The sequence below is a fragment of the Cyanistes caeruleus genome, chromosome 6 (assembly GCF_971803275.1).
Source record: "Cyanistes caeruleus chromosome 6, bCyaCae1.hap1.1, whole genome shotgun sequence".
NCBI lineage: Eukaryota > Metazoa > Chordata > Aves > Passeriformes > Paridae > Cyanistes > Cyanistes caeruleus.
In genome coordinates, this window is record NC_141706.1 from 60,054,566 (window position 1) to 60,082,075 (window position 27,510).

At 41.1% G+C, this 27,510-nt stretch overlaps 1 long non-coding RNA gene across 1 annotated transcript; it reads left to right on the forward strand.

Annotated features, from left to right (window-relative positions):
• Positions 1-15,821: 15,821 nt before the first annotated feature.
• LOC111929602 (uncharacterized) lies at positions 15,822-18,360 on the forward strand. The gene is made up of 3 exons (XR_002864762.2): positions 15,822-15,896; positions 16,974-17,332; positions 17,995-18,360. It is a non-coding gene; the product is annotated as an uncharacterized LOC111929602 (long non-coding RNA).
• Positions 18,361-27,510: the final 9,150 nt, after the last annotated feature.

Consider the following 27,510-nt stretch of genomic DNA (forward strand, 5'->3'; position numbering starts at 1 on the left):
ACTCATGGACCACTGGCATCTCTAGGCAGGGAAATTGTTCAGGCCTGGCCTGTAACCCTCCCTGCCCATTTTCAACGTGGACATACCTCCCTGTCACCTTCCCTGCTGTGCCCTGCTCTGCTCTGCATTCTGGGTGTCTGAGTGTCAGGACTGTCCTCTTTGTGGTGGAGTTAATAACTTCACAAAGGCATCTTTTTGATCAGTAAAGAAGTAGAATAAAAATATTTCAGAACCTCATGCAATTCAGCTGTGGGATTGCTTTGGGCACATGCCAACCAGCAGGTCCATAAGAAGGTGGGGTAGTGAGAGTCTCTGGCTTGGGCAGTCAAGCACATGCAGTGTTCCTTTGTGATGCATCTCCATTCTGAGGATCCTGACACTTTTGCACTTTTTTTTTTCCCCTTCAGTGGAGGCACTGACCCAAAAACCCCAGTTCTAGGGCAGAAATAGCTGCTCATCTGGGTGGTGGTGTGAGAGCAGCTCTGTACAGATGTTACCCTGGAATACCAAAGGTGTAAGGGCTTTCCCATGGCAAGTTTCCAAGGACTGGAATGAGACAAAGTGCTTTTGCTGCTGGATGGTTCCACAGATGAAGACTTCCCTTCCATGCAGGGGCTCCAACCACTGGCTGAGTGGCTTAATGGAATGAAATATTTGTTGAGCCACTCAACACTAAAACGTGGGATTGGAAGCAGAGATAGCAAGCTATTGCCTCCAGCCCAATTCTGCAAAGACAGCATGTGGTCTCCTGATGGCTGGGCTCAGGGTTATTTCCCAGCAAGGACTGGTCCAGATGGGTGAACATTTTGAATGGAACCATAAATATTATCCATTTCTCATCCATTTCCGAGATTCCCTCAGCTTTGGTAATTGGAAATGGAAATCGCAGAATGAGAAATTGATTTCTTCTTCACTTTTGCTACACAGAAAGAAAAGAAATGACTGGCAATGTTTGTGAAAGACTTCCCAGCCCACCCAGATCCAAGATAATGAGCTTTCCCAGGCAATAGGTAATTCCCTCTGTTGTGTTCCTCTTCTTCTTTTACCATAAATGCACATCTTGCTGCAGATAACAGAAGATAAAACTCCTCACTTGGAAACAGAACTACACATCACTCATGCAGAAAACAAAATAGAAAAAAATAATTCCTTTCTTATTTTTCTTCTTTATTAAATGCCATCACTTAATTTAGAATGCAAATCAATATATTAATAAGGAGTGTATAATTTTTAATATCATCTGTGCAATCACCCTCCTAGATTGATTCTACCTTGAACTCATTGCAGTATTGTTAATGACTGAAAGCCCAAACCGTACTTCATCAACCAAAGTCTGTCTCCAAGAACTTTCTAATTAGTGCTACTAATCACCTATTCCTTCTCAGTGAGACTAATGCATTATTACAGAGACTTGTGAAATACGTCCAACAACATATACGTCTTGTTAAAATGACACTCCAGAGATTCCATTACCCACATCCATCAATGACACTTAATCCATCACATGGAAATATTGCTTAAATACTGCTACACAGTCAGCTGGGTGCAGGCATCGTCAGGGAGACCTGCCAGGCAAAATGCTTCCCTGCTTATGGCTCTGGCATGCAGCCCACTCTCTTACATCATATAGCAATTAATGTACCCGTACTTAGATAACAAGAAGTTAGAGAGGCAGTGGAAAGTAGCAGCAGAATGGGACAACTGATGAAATTAGCTGCAGGAAATCTATATTGTAATAAAACTGTTCATAAAAGTGAATTGTCATTTAGAGGCACAATTTCCATGGGGAATAAGTTTTTATGTCTGTGTGCATCTTTAAGGCAAGGAATTTTCCTTTTTTATTTTTTTCCCAATGGTTCTTTCATTTAAATGGCTTTATAGAAGCATAGAATATGCAGAAACATTTTTAAACCCATGAGAATCTCATTATGTTTTGTGCATGTCTTTTTCCATTTCATTTTTTTTTTTCCTTTAAATTCAGTATAATCCACGATGCTGCAGTCATTTAGCTGTGAGGAATATTTAGATCACCACAGTGAAGATAATTAACAATATGTATAAATGAACGTGCCAATTTCTTTATAAGTGGAAATATTTTAATTGGTCGGTTACATTGATGTAGCCTGATTATTTTTACCCCTCCCTTGTGTTTGATTACAAAATCAAGTATAAAGTCAACTTTACAAACACATAAAAATACACACAAACCCCAAACTTTTTAAAGCTAATAGGATATGTTACAAAGCTCCTCCTTTTGAAGTCATCTAAAGTGAACTTCAAATGCTTATTGTGTCTAAGTCTTATGAAAAATTCTGGTACTTTTATGAAATTGTTTTAAAATCAGAGTGATTTATGAGTGTTTATTAATAAACACAAGCTTAGTGCTTGGACTAAAACACAAGCCCTGGTGAGCAGTTTGAAGCTCAACCTGGCAGGAACCAAACAGGGTCAGATCACAAGGGAAAATGAAAATAGTGAATCCTTCTTTTTCCCTCAAGGCAAGGTGAATTTGTGAAGATCCCTGCTGATCAGAACTCAGTGTGTCATCTCTCCTCATGCTTGGGATTTTTAATTTCTATGGATGGAGCTTTTCTTAGCAGTATTTCTTGTATCCTGATAGTGTTACAAAATCATTTAACCTATGAAAAAGACAATTTACAGTAAAATAAAACTCCTGCACTGTGTGAATTAAGGGATGGGGAAAACTCTAATTGCTACTTGTAGTACCTGAGGAGGCTAAAAGAATGGTCTTAGTGTGCAATGAACCACTTCAGAGATTATACAACAGCAGCAAAGGCTCTACAAAGGCAGTTTAAGAGTATCAAAGGTGAATATTACAAAGAAAGGCTTTGCAGATCTACAACCAACACTAACCCCACTGCTGTCTTTGTGGTAAGACTCAGCTACAGCCTACAGACAGTATGATGAAAGCAGCCATTCACAGGCATTCCAATAATTTTAATTATTTCCACAGCTGCAGAGATGTATCTGTAGAAACGGTAAAGACAAAATGCAGATACGAGCAGGTTGAAGACAGAACTGTAATTCTACATTATTGTGGTTTTTTTTCTTTCAGGATCAAATTTTACTCTTACAAAATAACAGGCTGTTGCTTTAGCTTTGTGCTAACACCTCATAGCTGACAGCACCTGAAATCCACCAAAACTGCCATCACTTTTCCCATTGTGCTTTTCCCTTGTCCTGTCCTGCCCCACTGCTCTCTCCTGCACAGCAGGGACTTCATGATGGTGTAGGGGATGCCAGATTTGAGAGCAAGGAACATGTCTGCTGCCCTCTCTCATTGTATCACACACATTCCCCTCCTGGTACCCACAATTGTGTGCAGACTCTGTGCACATTTAAAGCAAACAAAGGGAAACAGATACATGTACAGATAGGCAGACCTGCTCAGAGCACTCCTGAAAGATTAGAAAGAAAAGAAGCTCTCCCATTCTAATTTAAGCTGAAACTCACTTCCCATTATGAGCCTAATTATATTTCAAGCAGATGGACTTCCAGTGTATGCAACTGTTCTGGCACTGTGAGAAGCTGGATGGACTCTGGCTTCAGATACAGAAAGGATGGACTCAAGAATGAGATATTTGAAGAGGAAACCTCCCTGAGCATCCATCCACCAGCATAAAGCAAATCTCTGCAGAAAATATTAAGAGTCAAAGACTCAAGGTCCATGGAACTTACTTTGGGGACAGTCATTCAATCAGCAAATTTGTTAACAACAAAGGCTTGTAAAAGTTGAGGAGTTCTGTCAGCAGCTGGAAACTTCATATTTCCATCATACCTGGTGCTGTCAGGCACTGCTAAAAGCCACATCTGATTATCTGCCCTCTGGCACTGAAGTAAGCAGTTATCTCCACTGAAGAGAAAGGGGTTTATGTAAGAGGTCATGAACTCACCTGAATGTTGTAGGAATGTCCTTGTTCTTCCTTTGTCTGATTTCTTACTGCAAAGGACAGGGAATTGCAACAGAGCCGCTGATTTCCAAAGCACTGGACACTGGAAAGGAGGAATCTGAAGAAAAAGGACCTCACCATCTCTGAATGCAACAGACAGAAATCTGCAACACACAAATGTACAGGAAACAGTCAAAGGGCTAGAAAACCAGGATTAACCATTATCTAGATGGATCTCAAAGTCCCTCTTGGTATCATTACATGAATGTGTGCTTGTGCATTCAAGGAATGTATCTTGAGGGTCTAGATGGCAAATGGGAATAACTACTCCAAACTGAACCAACCAAAATCACTACATTCATTCTGAAGCTGAACCCAGCAAGGCAGTTCAAGGACCACTGTGTTGGCTTTAGCATCAAGCTCTTCAGATAATATAAACTGAACATATGAGCACAGAACATACTGCTTAATGGCAATGGAGCTATGCAGATTCCCATCAGGATCAAATGAATCAGGGGTGTGGATCTGTCAGAGACTGTGCTTTATAATAAAAAACTTGGCCAAAACAAATCTTTTTGGACAAAAAAATATTTTCCTATAAGATCTTCTGGTATGGTATGTTTCATTTGTGGAATAGACCTGCTCAGGTTATGCCCTCAAGCAGCCCTTCCTCTGTCTACACAAATATTCGTGTAGGGGACTCACTTCATTTTGGCACTGATCCTGTGTGTCTTCTGAAAAAGTTACCTATTTAAATTTTTTTCTTCCATTATAGAGGACTTAGCAGTGTGTTTTGTGCAGTGACTACAGCAATGAGCATTGCTAGATAGATGTAGACAGATACTTTCTGTCTAATTCTACACCTGAAGTTAAATTGCAGTCAATATGAAACCTAGCCAGTTTTATAATTCTACCCATATGTTATAAGGATTTGCCACATATTTTAATGTAAGTGCTACATATGTCATCAACTTTGTGGTAAATATGTCTATTTTTCCTCCTGGAATTACAGAAGGGAGAGGTTAGTGTCTGGTACATTCCATTATTTATTGTCTCGATTCAGCGCAATTCAATATATTCTGTTAATTTCCTTTTCCTTTCTTAAAAGAAATAATAATCTGTCACTGAGGTTGTAACAGCTCCAATGTTAATGGAATTGTATGAGACAATGTCATTGAAATTGGATGGGTCCGAATGGAATCATTACAGTCCGTCCATTCCGGCCCTAATGGCTCCATCAATCGATGTGTGTGGGACAGAGCCCAAGGTGCTTGAGGAAGCTCTGAGGTGCATCTGAGTGTGCTGAGCCTTTGTGCACCTTCACAGCACAACAACATGAGTTCAAAGGTCCAGTCCCAAAATCTCCCAGGGACCCATTAACTGCAGGTCTCACAGCAAAGGGCTCCTTCAGAGCGAGCCTGGCCCGTCCCAACAGCGCATAGTTTGTGAATCAGTGAAAGAGATGATTGCAAGACTAGAGGGGCACCAGTGTGTATTTAGGAATCATTCAACCTCTATCCTCAGGGATTGTTCATCCTCACAAATCTAGAATTCTATGCTTGAAATCCCTTAGGACACCTTTTAGTAAAGCAATAATGAATGCACAGAGCTACTGATTTCTTTCCCCTGTTTAATATTTCACCCTTTTTAACTACTACAAATTCCACAGGTGGCATATGTCATTACACATTTTCAAGCTTGGATATATTGAAAAACATCAAACACAGGGAACTTCTGGTCTTGATTTCTGGTTGTTGTAAAAGGAGCAGCTCTTTTGGGGAGAAGAAATAAGTCCCCACAAGTCAGGACAGTGCTGATTATTCACTTAGATACATCAAACTGCCTCAAATCCCAGCACTAGTAAATGGTAGGCACCATACCTGCCTACAGGATATTGGTGCTGAGTAAAGAGGATTATGCTGAAGAAACTTTTCTTGGTGCTTCTTTAATAAAGTTCAGCCCCACAGGGCAGTGGCCTAGTGCTGTTGTACAGCGTGTGGGAATTAACAGAAAATTTATCAGTGTCCAAGAAGTATAAACTGGTGTAAGAATCCCAAGCCCAGTATCTGTGTCATGCCTTTGCTGATCTAAAAAGATGAGAGAACCCTAGAAAGCACTGACAGTAATAAAAAATATATAATAGATAATATAAATAACATATAATAAATAATTGACATGGGCACCCCCAGAAGTCTTTGATGGGAATTTCCTCAGCTGAGTGTATCATTATCTTTCCCACAATTTGGGTGAAATAGTTTTCTCAGTAGTCATTCAAAAAATCCCAAGTAATATATATTACTTCCCTTTTTGTTCATTGGAGCAAATTCTCAGTTTCAAGAAAATGAAAAATAAAAATTAAAATCTAAACCTAAATCCAAGAGGATTTAAACTCCAAGATGTATCCTCTTAGTGTGGGACATCTTTCCCACTCTATTCCTTAAGAATACAAGAACTTTTAGCCTATACTTATAACTCACTCACAGGAGTTGATGTCTCAATGCCTTGTGTTTAACTTTTGGACAGAGAAAAAAAAAAACACAAAAAAACAAAATATAGGCAGAAGGGAGGCATTGTAGTGAAAATTCTGAGAGGAATCAAAAACTAAATGTTCCAATCACTGGAATTGTTTTCTTAATGTTTTCCTCTAATAGCCTCACTCAGCTGGATTTGCTGCAGTGGCAGGCTCTCATATTAATTGATGTGTGTCTGTTTTCTCTCCATTTTCCATAGTCCCAGGACCAGAAAGGGCTGTGAGCACACATGAGCAAAGATGCCGTAGTTATTGTTCAGCCATTCTTAGCAACCAAGGACAGAAACTGCAGAGTATTTGCCTGCAAAAATAGAACATAATGAGTAAAAAATGGAAGATACAAATGCTAATAAATTACTTTTTCCAGCTCAGATGTGATGCGAGGCCATATTCTGTGTTGGGTGTTTCATTCAGGTGCCACACATATAGGTCAGCCTTGGGAGCCTGCCTATCCAAGGGGGCAGAAAGGTCAGGAATACTGCAAGGCATCAAAATACTTCTGGTTGTTTTTATTTGTTTCACTACTCAGTATTCACACTGTATTAAATTCTGTGTGCTACTTCTTTGTTATCACATAAAGAAGGGAATGAAATGGGCTTTACATCTGGCTGTAATACCTGTGATCAGAAAGCATACCACTTTACTTTCCAAAGTAGTGTTATCATGTGTATATCTTGTCTGTCAGAATTATGGTACATCAAAGATAATGCTTATATTCTTACACTGACGTCTTTAGAGAGTGTATGTAAATCTCCTTGTTTGGCTGCCCCAAAATACTGTGAAAGGAAGACATGAAATGATCTTTTCTTTCTAGGTTATGCAGCTGCCACTGCTGTTTCAAATATTTCATTTATTTTTCATTGTTTGGTGGTGTTCTCATGAGTCCTTGGCTGACCAAAAAGGACAAGACCAATAACTGGAAAATTCAAAACATCTGCAGTCCTGCATCTTGGTATGTGGTCTGATACTGTGACAGCATCTTCAATCCTACACAGCTAATAAAGCCAACATTATTATTGGCAAAACTTCAGGGATAAAGTACAGAAAATAACGGGGGCTTATTCTCATTTAACTCACAATGTAAGAAAAAATTCACCTTCTCTGTTGTCTTACTGATGAGAGTGGAACATAGCCTGGCGTGCATGTGTGAGAAAGAATGGGAGAAATGTAAGACAGATAAAAGAAACAAACAAAAAAACAAACAAAAAAAGGCCTTGTTTGGATAACAAGTTTTGGGGTTTTTTATGTAAAATAAATTTTGAAATCAAACTGCTTCAGGGTGGAAAATGGAACTACCAAGCCTCATGGGGGCTGTGTCAAAGCCCACATAATCCAAGTGCCTGTGTCCCCATTTGTCTATAGAAAGCTCATTTTTCCAGTGACCTCCTTCCCCTGTGAGCAGTCACAGCCTCCACTTTAAGGACTGGGTGCACTCTGTGAGTTTAACTTGTGTTTTTGGTCTTAGGCAGCAAGTGAGAATTGGAATAATTAAGGTTTCTGCTGAAATTTCTCAGTTTGCTCACTGAGCTTCATGGTGTGTTTTTTAAAATTTTACCCCCAAAATTGTGCTGACTGTTAAGCCTACAAAATGGGAAAGGAAGCCCCTAGTTGCTTCTAAGCCAAATATTCTCATTTCTCCTTTCCCATTACTTCCCAAATGAGACATAATTAAGCAATTTTGCTTCTCATGGTATTAAAACTAAAGACAAAGCTATTTCAGCTATTTCTAGGCCTTTTTTAGAGAGGCTATCAAAACCAATCAGTGGTAGCAATTGAGAGACAGAGAACAGATGGTATGTGATTCCAGGTTCTGCCACATTCCTATAAATGCATTAATTTACTGCTGAAACAAAGTAAGTTTTTTTATGTCATTCATAAAAGGAGAAGATGACTTGAAGGATTTGATCAGTGATGATAATGTGTTTTCTTTGGTAAATGCCACTTTCCTCAAGCTTCACATTGTTACATTCACCAGATATGCAACATGGTTAACTACAAATTCTTTTCTGTGGTAATCAAGCCGCTACCTTAGTAACACTGTATACAAAGTCAAAATATTAATCAGTAAGTCTTTCTTTATTTCAATATGTTCTACTTCAGAAGTAATCCAACTGGAGCCTTTTTACTACATTGTAATTTATGAGCCAGCTGGAGCACAATACATTTTTAATAAAAATTAGGTACAAGCAGATACAGGGGATTAATAGTTGTATTATAATTTTATAGTTTTCAATATACACAGCCATGGAAAAGACAATCAAATATGGGGTCCATCTTGAGGATATAAAATGCAGTATTTATTTTTAATGGAAAGAGAATTTCATGAATTACTGAGCCATGAAGAGCTGATGGATGCATTCACTGGGCAACACAAAGGGCAGCTAGAAGGAAAAGTCTCTCAAAACAACAGAACACTACTGGTTTTTGGGACATAGCACTTCTGATTACACTCCAGAGTCTCAACTCTACCTATTTCCATAGACTATGTACATTTTCAAAAGTTGTTTCTTTTCCTCAGCAGCCTATAGAGGCTGGGACTTTTTTTTCATGTATTTCTGACTCACATTAATTAACTATTTATTACACAGGGGGAAATAGGAGTAAAAGCAGTGTTTGTAAATTGATTAGATTAAACCATTAGAAGAATTATATCTTTCTCAGGTCGACTTTAAACTGTATTGATAGGACTAAGCAGTGGAAGTGAACCAGCTATAAATTTTTGCAGTTTTTGCAAATATTTAAAATATGCTCTCCAGGAGTTAATACATTATTGTACATCTTTTTCCACAAACAGCTAGGCAACAACTTAGCCACTGTTCCCACAGTCCAATCATATCCATCTGCTGAGCATTTCTTTTTGCTTCCAAAAATCCTAGAAGATTTTTTCTGATATTCTTGCAAACACTTTTAAATCCTTCTAGACTTATGGGGGGTGTCTCAAACTTTCCAGCTGAATGATAGACTTGCTGAAGAGTCATTGTTCAGCACTTAATCTGAAAAAATGATCTGGCAATTGAATCAAAGTACATCAAAGACAATTCCCAGTAAGAAAAACAAATCTTCTAGTAAGGGGCAGCTCTTTTCCTTAGAGATGCTAATTACAGTAGAGTAAACCCCAAAATGGGGTGTGTGCTGTTCTTCTCCAGGGTTCAGGGGTGTGATGTGAAATTTCTTTGAAGGAGACCCCAAAGACATGCTTTTTCTTTCTTTTTTTTTTTGTAAAATGAAATGAATGGGTAACAAAGGGCAGAAAATCTTCAAATACAGCATGCCAACAGTGAAATCTTTGAAGGGGTACATACTGGCAATGTAAAATCTCCACTGGGACCATGCCTTCATCAACTCGAAAGAGAGACTATCTGTCAAAAGCTTTGAAGAAACACCCTCCTTCTGAAGAGATGGGAAATCTTTGAAGTTATGAAGCATGCATTAATCATTTTAGATAGGTAAACTCTGGAATAAAACTAATTCCAACCTGAAGTATTCTTTCTTGGTGCTTTGTTAACTAAATAACGCAGCGCATTTCACTGAGGAGGAGAGGGTCATAGCAGCCCAGAGTGAGAATTTTTGCTATCTTGGAGCTGAAGCTTACTGCACCATGGGAAGTAAATTCTGACAGTGGGCTGAAAGCACCATCTAGGTTAGAAGCCATGTAGTATGTCTGATCTGTCCAGATCCCTCTGCAGCACCTTCCCACCCCACAGCAGATCAACCTGGGTGTAGTCTGTGAATTTGCTAGTGGTGACTCAGTGTCCTCATCCAGGTCATCAAAAGAGATGTGAAACAGGACTGGGACACTCTGATCCAGGGAGACACCACCAGTGATCAGACACAAACTGGATTCAGCATTGTTCATCACATCTCTCTGGGCATGGCTGTCCAGTTCTGAATCCAGCTGAGACTGAACCTGTCCAGCCGTGGGCTGCAGCTTCTCCAGCAGAATGCTCTGGAAAGCTGCTTGGTCAGGCAGCACCTTCCTTTCCTAAACCCTTGCTGGCTGGGCCCCATCCCATGGCTGCATATAGGTAAAACCTGACAAAGAGAAGGCCTTGTAAAATCATGGCTCAGGTCTGTTACTTTGGTTAAGTAGAAAAGGCCTATAGGAAAGTGACTCAGCTGAATTAGAGGTAGAAAAACAAGTTATATCACCATTATGTGTTCACACCATGGTGTATGATGGTTGGCTGAATTATGTTTGTTATGATTTAAAACCATGTAACTGATAATGGGCTGACTGCTTTAAAAGGCCTGGTTTTTGCAATGCAGCAGCTCTCCTTTGCACTTCCTGGGGACTCTGCCTCACTAGAGACCCTCAGCCACAGCTGTCCTGTAAGTGCTGTGTGATCACACTCAGGGTGATCTGCTCCATAGCAGGCTGCAGTTCCCTGCACCCTCCTCACTCTGTGACTTGCTAATGGAAAAGTATCATCAGCAGCTCTAAGAGAGAAGAGGCACATGCCACATGATGCAGCCCCTGATTATCTCTCTGTGGCCAGTCTGAAAAGCCTTATTATTAGCAGTCAAGCTAGTCATTGGCTTCCCAGAGCATCCAGCTTAGAGAGACAAGAGACAGCGAACTAGAGGAAAAATAAATTACAGTGGCTGGATGGGAAAGCCTTGTCTCCTCCTCACAGCCAACCTATAAAATGTGTATCCTCCATAAGTTAAACTTGGATGGTGTACATTTGGGACCACTGCAGTTTTGTGGCAGAGTCAAAAGTTACACTTTGGATCACATGGGCCTCATCACCGTCCATGCACGGTCTCCTGTGCCCAGGTGCTGGAAGGTGAGGCACCAGTCTGTGTCTGCATCTGTGATGAGCTCCAAGCAGTGGTGCTGTTTTGAAGTGAATCCCCAGGCAGGCCCTGTGTACTCCAGGCTGATCCAGTTCACGGAGAAGTTTTGATTCATCCACATTAGATCCTTTCTGGAGGAAAGCTGCCTTCCATGTGTGCTACTGATGTGCTCCATAATGGGGACATCTTTGCTTCCACCAGCACCAAGTCCTTGGGAATCCCAAGTCTGCTGAGCACATTGAGACACTGGAAATCAGACAAAATCTAGTACAAAATAAACCCCTGGAACAAATACAGCAAAATTACAGGGGCCTCAGCACAAGCTGCCTTGATCTGCTCCTCTTCTGATATCAAATGAGCCAAATCAGACAGCCAAATTAGCCTATTTTTTCCTTTTTTTTTTTTTTTTTATAATTATAGATCCAAGTGCTAGTTATTTAACAAGTTCTCTAGTAGTAGTAACTCTATTTCATGAGGTAGCCTTAATATCTCTCTGGGATATATTCAGATGGATAACTGGAACGTTTAAGTTCAAGAAAATTATGACCTATTAGGATTACCTTTATACTGGGGGCTCCCAATATAGCCAGAGAAGAGTCAGGTGTGACACCAGTCAGCCCTTGCAGACAGCTGTGATGTGTCTGCTCATGTCTCTTCCCTGTTAAATCTGAGCACAGCAGCCCTGCCAGACACTCACTTGTGGTCAAATGAATTTAGACACCTGCAATGATTGTAAATCCACTCTGGATGCCACCACTTCCAGACCTTATGAATCCACCTCTCTGGACTACATTCTCCAGCTATGAGAGCAAACTCCTACTGCCTCCTTCCTCTCTCCCTCCACTACTGGTGTTGGCCACTTCATAGCAGAGCCCAGAACATCCAGTTTAGTCTTGATTTCAACTCCTAATGACAATGAGGTGCTGGATGGGTACACAAACCACAGCACTGAGTAGGACACTTATATGTGACAGTTCCCAACGAGCCTCCCTGACCTCCCCCAACCAGCCTAAAGAGAAAAAACCATTTGTGGCAGGGAGTTAAGCCAAATGTTCCAGATCCTGAGTTACTAACAGCTAATGCAGCCTCACCACAGCAGAGCTGTGCCTTCTGGGATTTGCTGTCCCAGCACTGTCACATATAAACAAGACTCTGACAACTTCAGTAACTTCCAGAAATAAATTCAGTGAAACATGTAAAATAAGGGTTTTTTTTTTTAGATTTGCCTTGTAAATAAACCTCCTGTGTGATCAATAATCTGTATGTACCCTTGACATTTTTTGATCTTACATTAAAGTGTAGCTGTGATCACACATCAATTTGTATTTTGGCCCTTCTGAAAAGCATGATTTGCAAAGGATCATAAGCACATTTTCTTTCCTCATAGATTTTTAGCATCCAGGCAGAAAATGTGCTCAGTTTTTTGGATGTAATGAAAAGCTCACAGCATATTGCATTTTGTACCTGACACCATTAATATTTTTATATTTGTCTTGTACGTCACTTTCTTCACTAACTAATAGATCATTCTTATTATAGGCATTCCTTCACTACTGAGTTATCTGGAGAAAGACATGGTTAATATCAATGAGCTCCTTGTGGAATATGAAAATATCCTGGGAGAGAAAGCAATGCAATACCTGGTAGGAATATAGTTTTGCTTTTAAAAAATGAGACATACATCTCAGGCAGACAGAGAGCTTTGGGCAATGCTGAATCCACACTTATGTGTCTTTTTAAAAATACTCACTCATGCTATGTCTTTTTTTCTTCTCAAAGAGAATGGACACAGCCCAACATTTAAAATTACTCATTTTGTAATGCAAACATACTCCTGCTGCTAAGCTGCGGATTTCAAACCAGTTAACAAATTACAAAAATCCCTTTTCAGAAGACAGATTATTTGGAGTTATCAGCTCTGATGTGCTGTTTAATTATGCATGCTTTTGTGCTAAGCATCTTTAAATATTAACGAGATATGTTTTTGCACTCATGACCTAAAGTAGATCTATGGTAAACTCACGTGTCTGTTGGCAGTAAGTCATCACAGGGCTGCTGTACAGCAACAGCTCTTTTTAGACTCAGAGCTTGTCTGTGGTTTTTGTCTTTTGTATCACTGCCAGCACAATGGAAAAGGAATCAGGAAAATTACAACCCTGACAGAGAGCCCTTCTCAGATGAATGGGGCTGAGATTATTCTTGCAATCACTTTTGGTCTCACTCTCAACATGAGAAAGGAGCTGAGAGCTTAGCCCCAGTGATGGGTGCAGCAGAGAGGGGCAGATGGGCTGGCTGGGAAAGGAGGAGTGCTGGGCTGCCCTTGAGCCTCCACCCCAAGGAGGGTATCTTATCCCTGAGTAAGGTTCAGACAAACCTGTGTTTTGGAGAGGAGAAAGCCTGTAAAAGAGATAAGAATTACCAAAGAGAAGATACTGAAGATATCACATTACTTAATATTTCCTTGACTCCAGAGAGTGGGACAGCAGTAGGATCCTGGCTAGGCTATGCTGTGTCTGATGTTCTCAAATAAAATGAAATAAATTTCCAGTGCCTCAGTGAATATCTGAATAGATGCCTGACTCATCAGACCAGATGGCTAGAAGTATATTGATATGTTATTGATCTCCTGATCAATTCCAGTTTAGTCAGATCACGTTCTACAGTCATCAGGCCCAGAAGTTTCACCTGATTCCCCATGAAACAGAGTTTAGAGCGCTGGTGTACATGGACTGATTTTGGCAAAAGCAAGAAGAGGAATGCTTAAGCACAACCTCCTAGCAATAACATAGACATTGATTGGCCTGGAAGCCCTTCCAGTATAATTCCTGGACTGTGGGAATATGTTTCTGGTCTTGCTCTCTTCAGACACAGCAGAAAGCTGAATGACACCCATGGCTAATGAGAACTTCACTGGGGCCTGGGAGCTGGTCCAGCATCACCTCTCTTTGGCCACAAGGTCTGTTGCCAGCTGCTGGGTCACCCTGGACCTACACACACACTAAATATAGAGCTGAAGTAAAAACAGTTTTAAACATATTTCCTTGGGCAGCACCTCACTGGAAAAAGGAGAGAAGGGAGAGGATGTGCTGGACACAAAGCCCTTGTACCTGCTCTCCCTGGAAAGGCTGTCTTTGGAGCTCACCTCCCCGTGTCAATGTCACCGCTCTGTGCCATGGGTTTATTCAGAGCTGCCCGATCACAAGATAAGATAAGCCATCCTTTCTTTGACAAAACCTGACATGCCTCACATATTAAAACATGGCCAACTCTGCTGGCAGCAGATAGCATCTCCACCGCTCACAAATCGCTCACGGTGGTTAGAAGGTGCCTTGTACTTACGAATGATCTTGCCTGATATATTAAGCCAATACACAAGCTCATTACCTCCGCTTCTTCCACGGAGCTTACCTATATCGAAAAGCTGTCACACAGCAAAGCATTAAACAAATACAGGGGCTGCCTGGTTATTGCTGTCTGTGGCAGAGTGGTGCTTGCAGAGCAAGGCAAGGCTGGGGAATTGCCGTGCCAGCTGGGGTTGGGTGCAGAGTGGCAGTCGAGGTAGCACAGACTTGTTTTAAAAGGTGTCTGTTTTGGCTGGGTTTAGTTTTCTTATTAGTACCTGTGCTTTAGATTTAGTATGAGAATAACATTGATAAGACACTGATACTTTATGTGTTTCTAAGTAGTGACTATCTAAAGGAATTTTCAGCATTTCATGCTTTGTTAATGAGGAGCTGCACAAAAATCTCAGAGGCAGCACAGCTGGGACAGCTGACCTGAACCAGCCAAAGGGGTATTCCACACCATAGAGCATCATGTTCAGGATATTAACTGGGAGCTGTTAGCTGGAAATGAGGAAAAATGCTGCTCAGGATGAGCCTAGCTTCCACCAGGAAGGGAGAAGCAGTTGTATTGTTCAGTACTTGTTTCTTTTGGGTTTTACTACTCTCACCTTTTCATTACTGTGGTGCTGATGATGGTGATGATTGCATTTTACTTTCTTTCAATTTATAAATCTCTCTTATATATCTCAGCTCACATTTTATCATTTTTAGATTCTTCTCTCTATCTCACCAGAAGGGAGGGGAGTGAGCATGCAATTGTAAAGTACTTCATTTCCAGCTAGGTTGAACCACAGAAAAGGGCAAGACAGAGCAGAGATAGGGCAGGAAATATTCTGTCAGGGCATACAGGCCTCAAGCAAGTCATATGGCACTAAGGCAGGACAGGAGACCAGTGATTTATTTAAGGTCCTGCAGGCAGTCTGTGGAAAAATGAGCAGAAAACCTCAATATCCCAAGCCTTCAAAGGATTATCTGTCCCTGAAACACAACTTATTCCATGTTAGACTGAGCTCTCACCTTGGTATGCTCTCTGAGAAAGGAGCCCTCAGCACTCCTTCTACCACTGAAAGGATCCATTGGGAAATAAAAAAATGATGTGATGATCTGTTACAGGGGTGTCTGATGATAACCAGGTTTTGTTTGTTCTCTGCTGCAACAGAAGTCACAGAAGAGTGACTAACCACCAACACAGCAAGGAGGGTGGTGACCCAATAATGCAGCTCATTCCCTACCAATTCCCACAGGAAAGGGCACAAATGGGTGCATGAACTGGCCTGGATGCACCTTCTTGCTCCCAGCCATCCCTTTCCAAAGGTTTGTACGTACACAGGGTTGTGTGGCATGTGTCCAGCATGCAGGACACACACAGCACTCAGCCTGACCAGCCTAGGTCCAAGAAGGACTTAGATGTTCTGGATACGAGGAGAAAAAACGGACAGAAAAAGCAGAGAGACCCAGAGAAGACAACAAAAATCTGCAATTCAAATCCATTCATCCCTGAGGGACTGGCGAAACAACTGCTTGCAATTGCATTAGTGCATTTTAATACGTTAACGGGCCCCCAGCTGCTGGTACCTGCCCCGGCAGCTGCAGATGGTCAGGGCCATTTCCTTCTGCAGCAAGGTCAGACAGGATTCCTCAGGAGGGTTAAAGTAAACAAACTTTAAATCACACAGCCACAGACTAGGAGAATACTCAAGGCCAGTTGTGATTACCTCAGCTCTAGGGTGGGAATGGGCTTGCTGCATCGGGAGAGATTTTTCCTACGGATGCGGTGAAATGCACAGCACCGCTGCCACTGCTGCCTTCTTGTCAAAAATTTGCTTGCATAATTTACACCAGGTGTCATTGCAGATAGAAAATATTGGGATGTTAAGGAAGTCATAACATTGGCAGATGATATTTTATGTAGTAATATGCGTGCTGAAGACAATAGGAGTATCTTCCATAAGTGAGTACCACTCAATATGAATGATGGCTCCAAGGTCAGGCCCCTAATGAACAGTTGTCTAGCTGTGAATATATACACTTTTTCACTCTGTTGTAGGCAATGCTCTCAGCTACCTAATTAGGTTGATCCGTGAAAATGATTATTCATTATCTGAAGTCTGAGAGTACAGGATTATGTATCTGAGCAGCATGCCTTAAAGAAAAAGCGTGTGAAATTCTAATGTCAGATAAGGTGACTGCATGATGAATGGAAAGAATGCACCACTACTCTCAGGAATCTTCCTGGGAGTGTGTTGAATTCATCAAAAGGTCAGAGGAAGAAATCCAAACTTTTTAGATCAGGTCAAAATCAAAGATGCAAATGCAAGTTTTATGAGGGATGTTACATTATGCATTACAATGCAATTTCTGATTTAAAATAAATTATTTTTATTTTTTTAGAAAAGCGAATTTTCAGTTGTGTTCAAACCCTTTATCTGGAAATCCTGAAACAGAGCAATTTCTACTTGTATGGGGTCTCCAAAATTACACAAGATGAATTCCACCAACATTGAGCTTCTGCAAAAGAGCTGTAGGCGGTTGCCACAACCCTCCTGCTGCTTGGTCTCCCAGGAATCCCCAGTGGCACTTTTCCTTTGCTGAAAGGTGATTTTCAGGCCATAGAAGACTCTTCTACTGCCACGTGGGACATGGGAGCCCTGGGAGGAGTGACATGGGCATAAGGAGCCAAGGCTGCTGGGAAGGGCTGAGTGCTTCAAAAGCCTGAGGGCAGCAGCCTTTCAGCACCAGAGGCAATTAAGGTAAATAAACACACATGACATAATGCAATGACAGAGGGTAAAGGAAGGGAGAACAAGCAATAGGCAGAGGTAGTCTTGATGTGAACCCTTTGAACCCCTTCAGCTTGATTAGGATGGGCTTGTGAGAGAGCATTACCCCAAAAAAGGCATTTACCACCTCATATTCTTTCATTTCCATTCACTGAGAGTGACATTGGCTCTCCCAGCCAGAACAGCTTCGAGACTCTGCCCTGGGGAAAGGAAAGAGAGAGTTAACAGAAAGGCTAAATATTTCAGCTGGATACCAGAACAAGAAAAAAGAGAAAAGAAAAAAAAAAAAAAAGAGGATAAGAAAAAGCAAGTTGTGCCACCTTGGAAAAGCACATTAGGAGGCAGACAGGCAGATCTGTGGAAATAGAAACAGATTCTCATCACATGGGAGAAGCATCTTTTTGTCTGTCTAATGATGGGATGTAGTTCCTGAAGCCTGGGTATGAATCTAAACCAAATCTCTAGGTGCCAATTTGGAAAGAAACCTCAGAGCAAAATTGCTTTGGCGTCACCCTGCTTGCTCCAGGTCAACATGCCTGTGAAAAGAAACTCCCTGAAACTCTGGATGTTTGTCTTTTGTAGTGCCAAAGTTCTGCTCCCCTCCAGCTCTGACACCACTGTTTTCTTTGCAGGGACCTGTCTGTGGACAACTTGGCCTTCACCTGCACCCAATCCATGCTCACCCAGGGAAGGCAATGACCCGGGGCAGGCTCCGCTGCGGCAGCAGAGTGCAGCAATTGTTAATGATGAAATGCAAAAGGCGTTTCCCCGCTATGCCCTTTCTCCCGCGCCAAGTTTTCCCTTGTTAATTAGGAGGAAAATTTCACAACTTCAGCACCATATAATTAAATCTCGCAATTAACATGTGCACTTAAGCCATCATTTTGAAAATGAGACTTATGCAGGGAAATCTACTTAAGGGAGAGCACCAGGATGGAGAGTGAAACTGTGACACTGTGCTAATGATCCAGAACACCAGTGGTTAAATGATAGGTCTCACTGACAGCATTCTGCCCATCTGATATGTGCAGGAAAGGGCAGCACCGTGCTTAGGGATGCTAATCCAACACGGTTCCAATAAAAGGGGAGCGGGAGGGAGGGTGACAAAAGCAGAGGTAAATACATTAAGTCTCAATTAAAGTACTGACATGAGAGAGAGAGATGAGGTTAATATATTTTAGGAGAAAACCTTCCTGTGAGCCATGGATTGATCTCCACAGGATGATGTGGCAGAGGTGATGACAAGGGAGAAGGGAAGTGCTTTTCATTTCATTAGACCCTGCTTGGAATTGGTGGTGTAAACTCAGGGCTTCATGGCCTGTTTGGCACATTTCTTTGGTTCCCATCACCTTCCAGACATGGACATAAAATAGATTTGAAAAAGCTGGACTCAACCACAGCTTTGCTCTCTGCTTCTGTGATGCCACAATTTCTTGAGATACACAATGCACAGGTTTGCACCCCAGCTTCCACCTGGCTCAGACTCAGCACCTGAGGGAACACAGAGCATGATTTTTCTTCCCCACAAACATCCAATCTTCAGAGAGATTTTGCGGCATGGCTGTTTGTGTATATATTAGGCAGTGCACGGCAAAATCCAGAAACCAGCACACAAATATCTTAGGGGAGGTTGCAAGTTTTTCTTGGGTAGTTACACAGCAGCAGGCAAGCAGCCTTGGGTCTCATTTGGTGATTTGACATATATAACAATACAATTAAAACAAGCTTCAAAAAGGTAATTATTGCAGACTTAGTGGTGTGTCATGCTATAAGCTGGAAGAGAATAAAACCTGGCAGCTGACCACCCACCCACCTCAGCTCTTTCTGTGCACAATAACAAAAAGGAAATTGCACATTTAACAGCAATCTATGTTAACATTTTAATTGCACTGACTGAATCTTATTCAGCAGCTACAGATTTCCTCATTCCAAAATAATCCTTATTCAATTAGCAAAGTACAGGCAGTATCATGAAATAATCAAAGAAATCCATCATAGAAACAAAGCATGATTTCCTTTTATACCTCCTGACACACACACACACACACACCACCACACTTATTAAGATGACATCCAGCATTCAGGCATAAAATCTTAAATTACAGAGTGCTTGGGGCTTTTCAACTGATCCATAAAAGTATGCACTTAGCAAAATCTAAGGACAGGTAGAAGAGATGGATAACACCCAATGCACTGCTGTCTCAAGGCAGTCACTGAGGCATGCAAAAATAAACATTTGCTGAGGTGAATGCAGTGTGCTATTTGTACAATGCAACATGGCAACGACTTCTAGTAATAAAAATATCTGCAGATTTCAGCCCAGAGGACTATATTGCATATCAATAGCAATAAAACCAGCAGAAATAGAAATTTATTATTTACAGATCTATTTATAAAACCTAAATACTTCTCCAGTGGACCTACTTCTGTAGAATGAACTGTCTTCATCCCCCTCACTCCTTTAGCAGTTTGTATGACAAGGTAGCAAAGACCTGTACCATTAAGAAAAATCTTTGTGAAAGATAAATAACTGGAATTAGGAAGAGATGCAACTTCCTTCTGCATAACTTTCCCATTGATATGACCTGCATTTTCGTTAAGTGACGCCACTTACACCTTTGGAAGTGGGATTGCAGGCAAACCCAAGGTGCCTAGCACACTCTCACTACAAAGGTTGATTCTGCATAATAAAGTTGAACAGCATCTTTGCCATTAATTTTGACAGCAGTTAACTAGATTATGACTATTCCCTTCCCTTCCCTTCCCTTCCCTTCCCTTCCCTTCCCTTCCCTTCCCTTCCCTTCCCTTCCCTTCCCTTCCCTTCCCTTCCCTTCCCTTCCCTTCCCTTCCCTTCCCTTCCCTTCCCTTCCCTTCCCTTCCCTTCCCTTCCCTTCCCTTCCCTTCCCTTCCCTTCCCTTCCCTTCCCTTCCCTTCCCTTCCCTTCCCTTCCCTTCCCTTCCCTTCCCTTCCCTTCCCTTCCCTTCCCTTCCCTTCCCTTCCCTTCCCATTCCCTTCCCTTCCCTTCCCATTCCCAGTGTAAATCTTTCTCAATTCAATGAACACACTGAAATGCCAGCAAAGGAAGGAAGGTATTGTCACTACCTCCTGTCACTCAGATCTCTTTAAAACACTCATGTTGTTTCAAATCTCACATTGCTTTTATCTCACTATCACTTATAAGACCATTACAAATAATAAATCCTTCCTGGGATGCCCCATTTTATGGACCAAAGCAATTCTGTGTTCACAGGAACAATTTTCCTTCCTTATATATATATCCCCTAGAGCAAAACTGCGGGTGCTGGAGTTGCTTTCCCAATGAAAAAAAATTATCAGAGACTTAAAAGATTAGGCTGGGGAAGGTAATGGATTATACTCATGGACTCAATCACCTACATTTCCTTGAAGAGCCTAAGTGTCTCCAGATCTGACCACAAGCTGCTGAGTAACACACTGAGTAATTTAGACAGTGGACAAAGGCCTTGAAACAGAACGAGACACTACTGTTAATCAGCACTAACATGTTCTGCTTGTTGTCTTTCTTACAGCCCCCAGCACAGAGCCCCTCCACCATGTGCCCCCCTCCAAGGGCAGCAGCAGCTGGCCCATGGGAATGGGAGGTGATGCCACAGAGATCAGACACTGTCTTTGTCTGTTCTTGTTGCTACTTGTCCTTCCAGTGAGAAATCCACGCATTCAGATTACTGCAAATTACTCAGAAATCTCTCTTCACCCCCTCACAGCTGCTGTGTAACTTGCACAGATGTCCAGGCCTTTGTTGGATTTGACTCACGGACTTCAAGCAAAGTTTTGTCTGCTCTTGCCAGATTTTCTTTTAATGTGCTTTTTACAGAAGTAGTAGACTGAGCTACCAAATCCTGTCTTCATTTTTTCATCTCTTCTGCTCTTGATGCTTTCAAATGAATAAACTCTAACTCTGGCCCTTACTATGTTGGCAAATTAGTTTAAGCAGTGAGTTAAATAACATTAATTCAATCCTGCTGTAACTTACCTTGGTGAAAATCTGAAAGTTTTACTGTAAAATTGTTTGGGTTATACCAGTGTGGGAAAAATAATAAAAATAATAAAGTTAGGTTAGCAGCAGCAGAATTAGATTAGTACTTCCAAAATATCTGGAACTTCATCACCTTTGTCCTGACCAGTGAAGTCTGGTCATCCTGCCACTTCAATTTCTTTTAAAATTCTGGATGTTGAGCTCCAAAGCAATGAGCAGAACTTGTGAGCAGAGGGACTGAAAGCTGGATAGGATAACCTAGTTTATTACATCCACATGAAATACAATTTAATTCCACATGTATTGTACAAAGGGGACCAAAAGGGTTCTACATATAACTTTTCAAGACATACAGATTACTGGCCAAAGAACTTCAGCAGATGTTTTCAATATATCTTTCCTGATGGAGATGTATCTTTTTACATATGAATCTCACCTAGCTCTCCCACAGACTTGAAGCAGCCCAGTTTTCTCCTAATGGGATAAAAGATCACATTTCCTATGTCTTTCATAAATTTCATGCCTAATTAAGTTCTCATTAATGGGGTTGAGAAGGGCATCTTTATTTCCATCACACACATTTTTGCTTTTGTGGGATTTTTTTTGTTTGTTACTTGGATTTCTCTGGCTTTCTGGATTTTTAGAGTTTTGTGGCTTGTTTTTTTCCCTTTTTCTATTTTGTGATTCACTTGTCAAGCAGAACTGTCAGGGCAAAAAACTGTGTGCCATTTACCCAGTACCATTTGGTTTTCTGGTCTATTCAAATTTGTTTGATTTTTTTTTAACCTGGAGAGTGACAGAAATGACAAAAATTCTTTCTCACCAGCTGATGCTTTGGAGGCAGCCATGTGGCTGACAACAGTGCCACCCTGTGTCCCTGCAGGCTGGGGGACCCACTGAAAACTCATTTATTAAACCCTTCCTAGCCACACCAGTTTCCTCCTCCTCTCCCACATCCACTAGCAGACTCCTTTCCTGATACTTCCTGGCAATTATTCACTTTCTGAGCCTCCTCTTTAACTTTCTGCCAGGAGATGAATTTATGGCTGCCTGGCAGAGAGCAGCCTTCAGAGCAGCACAAATAACCATTTGAATAAGGCACCTTTCCTGAAACAGTTCTGGTCTGTAGTTTGGATAGAAATGGTTTGATGAAGCTGCAAATCAATATTACTCTGTAAATTTTTAATGTTCACACCATGTGAAATGCTGTAAATAAAATAAGCCAACCACAATAGACTATTCTTTGTAGTTCATTTTAAAAAATGTCTGTTCAGCAGTATGGCTAACTACTCGCTGTAGATATGGCTTTAAAACTGTCTAGGCTAATACATCAAGACCAGAATTTGAATAACCTCTAGTGGCAGGCAATTTTTCAGAACTCCCAAATACTACAATAAGTAAAACTAGAATTTTTTTTTTCAAGTTATGTGCTAAAACGGACAGGTCAGAAAATAAGTAAAATGAGAACAAGATTCCTGCACTGCCATGTTTATTAATCCAGCAAAGGGTTGTTAATAAATAGAGGTGAGCTCAGAGTGGAGAACTCAGAGCTCGATTTCAGCCCTGGCTGCACGTAGTTCACCTGGGAGTTTGGAGCTGGGGGATTTCTCATGAAGTGACCCCATTATAGGAGTGAGTAAGTACCATTTTTGTTACCTTGGATCCAGGCTTTAAAGGCTTTCTTTTCCAGTCCTAACCCATTATCTGTTTCCAAAGATATATTTTACAAGGGGAACAACGGGTAATGGCTGTAAATTGAAAGAGAGGATTTCTCAGTTGGATGTAAGGAAGAAATTCCTTACTGTGAGGGTGGTGAGGCCCTGGCACAGGTTTTCCAGAGAATCTGTGGATGCCCCATCCCTGGGAGAGTTCAAGGCCAGGCTGGATGGGGCTTTGAGCAGCCTGGTTTGGTGGAAGCTGTCCCTGCCCATGGCTGAGGATTTTGAACTGATTGATCTTTAAGGTCCCTTTCAGCCCAAACCACCTATGATTCTAGAAGTCTATGAACCAGTGCACAAAAGAGCAAAATAATTAAGCATTTGTGACAGCAAGACACAAAACCAAAACAAAACCACAAACCAGCCTCCCCAAGAAACGCCCAAGCATGAAAAGCAAACATAAACAGAAACTGCAGCATAAAACCCCACCTTCTGTAACTTTGATTCTTAGCAGTGCTTCCCCAGAGTATCTCAGTGGGAGATGTGTCACTGTGGAGACAGATTGATGACTTTTCCACCAGTGGTATGTCACTGACTGATTTGATGGCCCAGTCATAGAGGCTGCCAGGTGGGGGATATTGGTACAGTATTCAGTCTCACCCTGCTGGCAGAGTGAGCACTGCTTGAAGCAATGTACAAAAGCCTGGTCTAGTAGAACATATATAGAAGGTTGTGTGCTGTTCTATAGGAGCACCCTCTTCTATTTCAGAATACACCTCACATCCTGCTCTCTTGGCTTTTCACAAGGGGAGGGGAAAGAGGGTGACAAAGCAAAGCACAAAGGTTTTCTTTGGCCTGAAGTCTCTCTGGAGGGAAAACAAAGATTGGCTCATAATATTGACAGCTGATCATCAAAGTCCAAATCATTGTTTCTTTACTTGCATCCTAAATCTGTTGTGAAGCAGCTGAATAATTCCTGGCACATCCTCACTCTCCTGTTGAATAAAAACCCCACAGTCCCATGTCCCAGGTTGGCCTCTGGGTTGGAGTTCCATTTCCATAGGATAATGGGACAGTTGAGGCAGCTGTGAGATGAGATCAGGCTGCTCAGGGTTTTATCTAGTCATTCATTGCAAACCTCCAAGGACAGCAGAGCCTCTTCAGGTAACCTGTTGCTGTATTTTGCTCTCCCCAATGGTTTATCCCCATGTCCAGGCTGAATTTAGTCTATTTCAACTTATGCCTGTTGCATAAGTCTGTCCAGTCACAATATTGGGACAAAATTGCTGCTTTGGTCCACTTCATAATTTTCCTGACCATTTTTCCTAATATCCCAGTGTATCCAATGGTTAAATCCTCTGGAAAAATCTTCCTATCAAAATTAGAATTACTTGTACATACAATTTGTCAACTATTTATATATTTTAATACAGTTGATAAAGGTGCTGGAGATATTAAGCACTCCTCCATATTCTCACGTATTCCCAAGCAGGAAATTTGTCCATTGTCACATACAACATCAATTAAGATTCCCAAACCCTGAGAAGATTCTGTCTGTGTGTGAGACAGGTAGAAAAGGCAGCCCTGTACCCAGAGTGTGAGCAGGAGACAAGGTTCAGTCCTGAGCTCCATCACTGAGCAGACAGATGTCCTTACACAAACAACCCTGCTCTCACTTTCTCATATGTAAAAAGAGGATTTAAATGCTAGGATTTTGCCCCAGGGGTGCAATTCATAACTTATGATACATTCCTCAAATAACATCAGGGGCTCTATGTGCACTGCAAAAAATATTTTCCTAACGTATTATCCATTAAATTGCATGTTTCAGAAGAAAGAGTAGGCTGAAAATCTGTTGTATCTTTCAAACTGTCCAGGACATGGCCAGCCTGGGTCAATAGATCACCAGGACATTGATGACCTTGACAATTAAACTTTCTCCCAGGAAGAAAATAGAACCTCCACTGTGCAGAGCATGGAGGATTAAATACTTCACCCTCTGTCTCAGCTCAAGTCCAAACAAAAATCTCAATGATCTTACTAAACTCACATTCCAAAAATGAAGGGAGAGTATTTCAGTGCTCTTCACGCATATCTGGCCTTCTTTTCTTTTTACTGAAACTTTCTGCAGTATTTTAAAAGACAAAACAGGACATTAGTGAATAGGAATTGCTGCTTCTTCTTCTTCTCTCCAAAGTATTAAACTAGTCAAAATCAATTTTTTGAATCTTTGATAAATTAGATCACCAGATGATCCTCAGATTTTTTACTTTCCCACTCCCTGAACAAATGCTTGGCAAAGGCTGATACTCCCTGAAGACCATACAAAATCAGTTGCTCTGCAATTGGTAGATGATAACTTGGGACTTCCATATCCTGCTGCCAGCTTAGTGACTAAAAATAAAAAGTCCAGGGATAAACCCTCTGTTCTATCTTATTCCTCCAGCACAGTCATACACTGTTGGGATTATGATGGCTCTCAGACAGACACACATCCATGCAGGGTGTGGGACAGGGATAAATGTTGGTGGATATTCACAGTGAGTTCATTCCAAGCTTGAGGAAAAGAGTATGAATCTTCTTTGAAACTCTGGCAAGTGAAGGCCAGGGTCTAGGGATCATCTAGAGAAAGAGATAAGCATGAATGGATAATGTATGCCTGCATTTTTCATTATTTTAGCCACAGCTTTAAAACTTTATTATGACAAGGAAAATTCTGATTTTATGTGCTGAACATCCAACTGGTAAAAGCTCCCAAAATGAGTGTCAGGAAAGACCACCGTACTGCCAACATAGGAATGGATATTATAAAACATCGTAGTGGAGTAGCCAAATTAAGCTGAAAAGTTGTCCTGAGACATCTTCCCAAAACAGTATAGTGTGAGTTATCCTGAAGTTTTGTAGAAGAAAAGACAGAACCAAATCAGAACAAATTCAAGCTACAGCATAACATGAACCAGAACTGCAACAGAAAACACTTACTGAGCCCATTCTGGTTTACCAGCGATCCCCCAGCCTGACCTGAGAAGAGCAAGAAGGGGCAGACAGACAGACATCACTCATGAATGCACACAAACACACACAAACATCTGGATTCTTTTCAGAGCAAATTTTTCCTCTGTGAAACACTCCTTAATAGGTTTCCCAAAAGGTTGCACTACTCCTTATGAGGCTGGCTCTGTTTACTTGGCATTCAGGGCCATGTAGTGATTTGTTAATGTATAGATCTGTCACAACTAATAAATCTTTACAGCATTATGGATGACATTATTATTTTTGATCAAGATTACAGCATTGGCTGGCTGATGTGGTTGATAGCAATGCTTACAGGATATCACCTAAAAAAAAAAAACTCAGTATAATTCAGAGCATGGATCCATTTAAATATTAATGGCACGATGACATTGATGGCAACAGTATTCCTGCAGAGGCTGCAAACCATGTTCTCCACACATGCATTCATAGTATTAGGCAGCTGAAAGAGCACTTCCTGGGGGCTGGATGCTGATTGCACTGCAGAAACATTCATGTGCAGCTGCTTGTGGGAGGAGGTCTAGGGCAGGAGGGAAACTGGTTCACATATAAGTGTGAATGCAAACACACAAATTGAGTTCCTACAGCAGAAGTGAAATAAATCCTAATTCACTTGCTGCACTATGCTGGGGTGACATGTAAGGCTTAAAGAAAAAGACACTATATATAGCAAAAAAAAAGTAGTGCACAGCATAAATAGCATATGTGCCAAATGAATTCTATAATAAAGCAGATGCAGCAGATTATATTTAATAATGTTTGACAATTCCCTATGCAGCTAATGGTTTGTTAGAAATTAGTCCCTAATGTTTTAGGGACTGCTGGCATTTACAGTCATTTGCTTTGTCTTAATTTACAATGTTTGTGTGTTGTGTGCTGTTTAGCCTGCTCCTTGCAGTTTTATGATCTTTCTTGGCTTGTTGGGATTTCAAATGTTGTTTTAACTCACTAGCTACTGTAATAACACAATGTTCATGGGAAGAATTTCATAAAATACCTTTTTAGGACTTCATTCCCGTTTTCCTCTCCATTACGCAATGAAAGCCCATTCTGCTTTGACATCCAAACTCCTGTGAGACCTACTTGTTGCCAAACATGTAACTTCTAGTCCCAGATTTCATGGTATGAGCAAATAAATAGGGAATGCTTTGTGCCAGGCACAAAAGGCAATTCAGATTGCACTGAGGATCCTGCACTAGCAGATTCAAGTGATATAGCAAACCCATTTTAGCTATAAATGCCCTTTCATCCAACAGTTTAAATACTCAACAAAAACACACAAAATTATTTTACATCTTTCTGAAATAAATAACTAAAATCAAGGTTATGTCCATTGTTCGGGAGGATGAATTAAGCCACAAGAATGAATCCATGAGCATTACTCACAATGCCAGACACTCCACAGACACTCCACAGACACTCCACAGAGAGCTGAATATCAA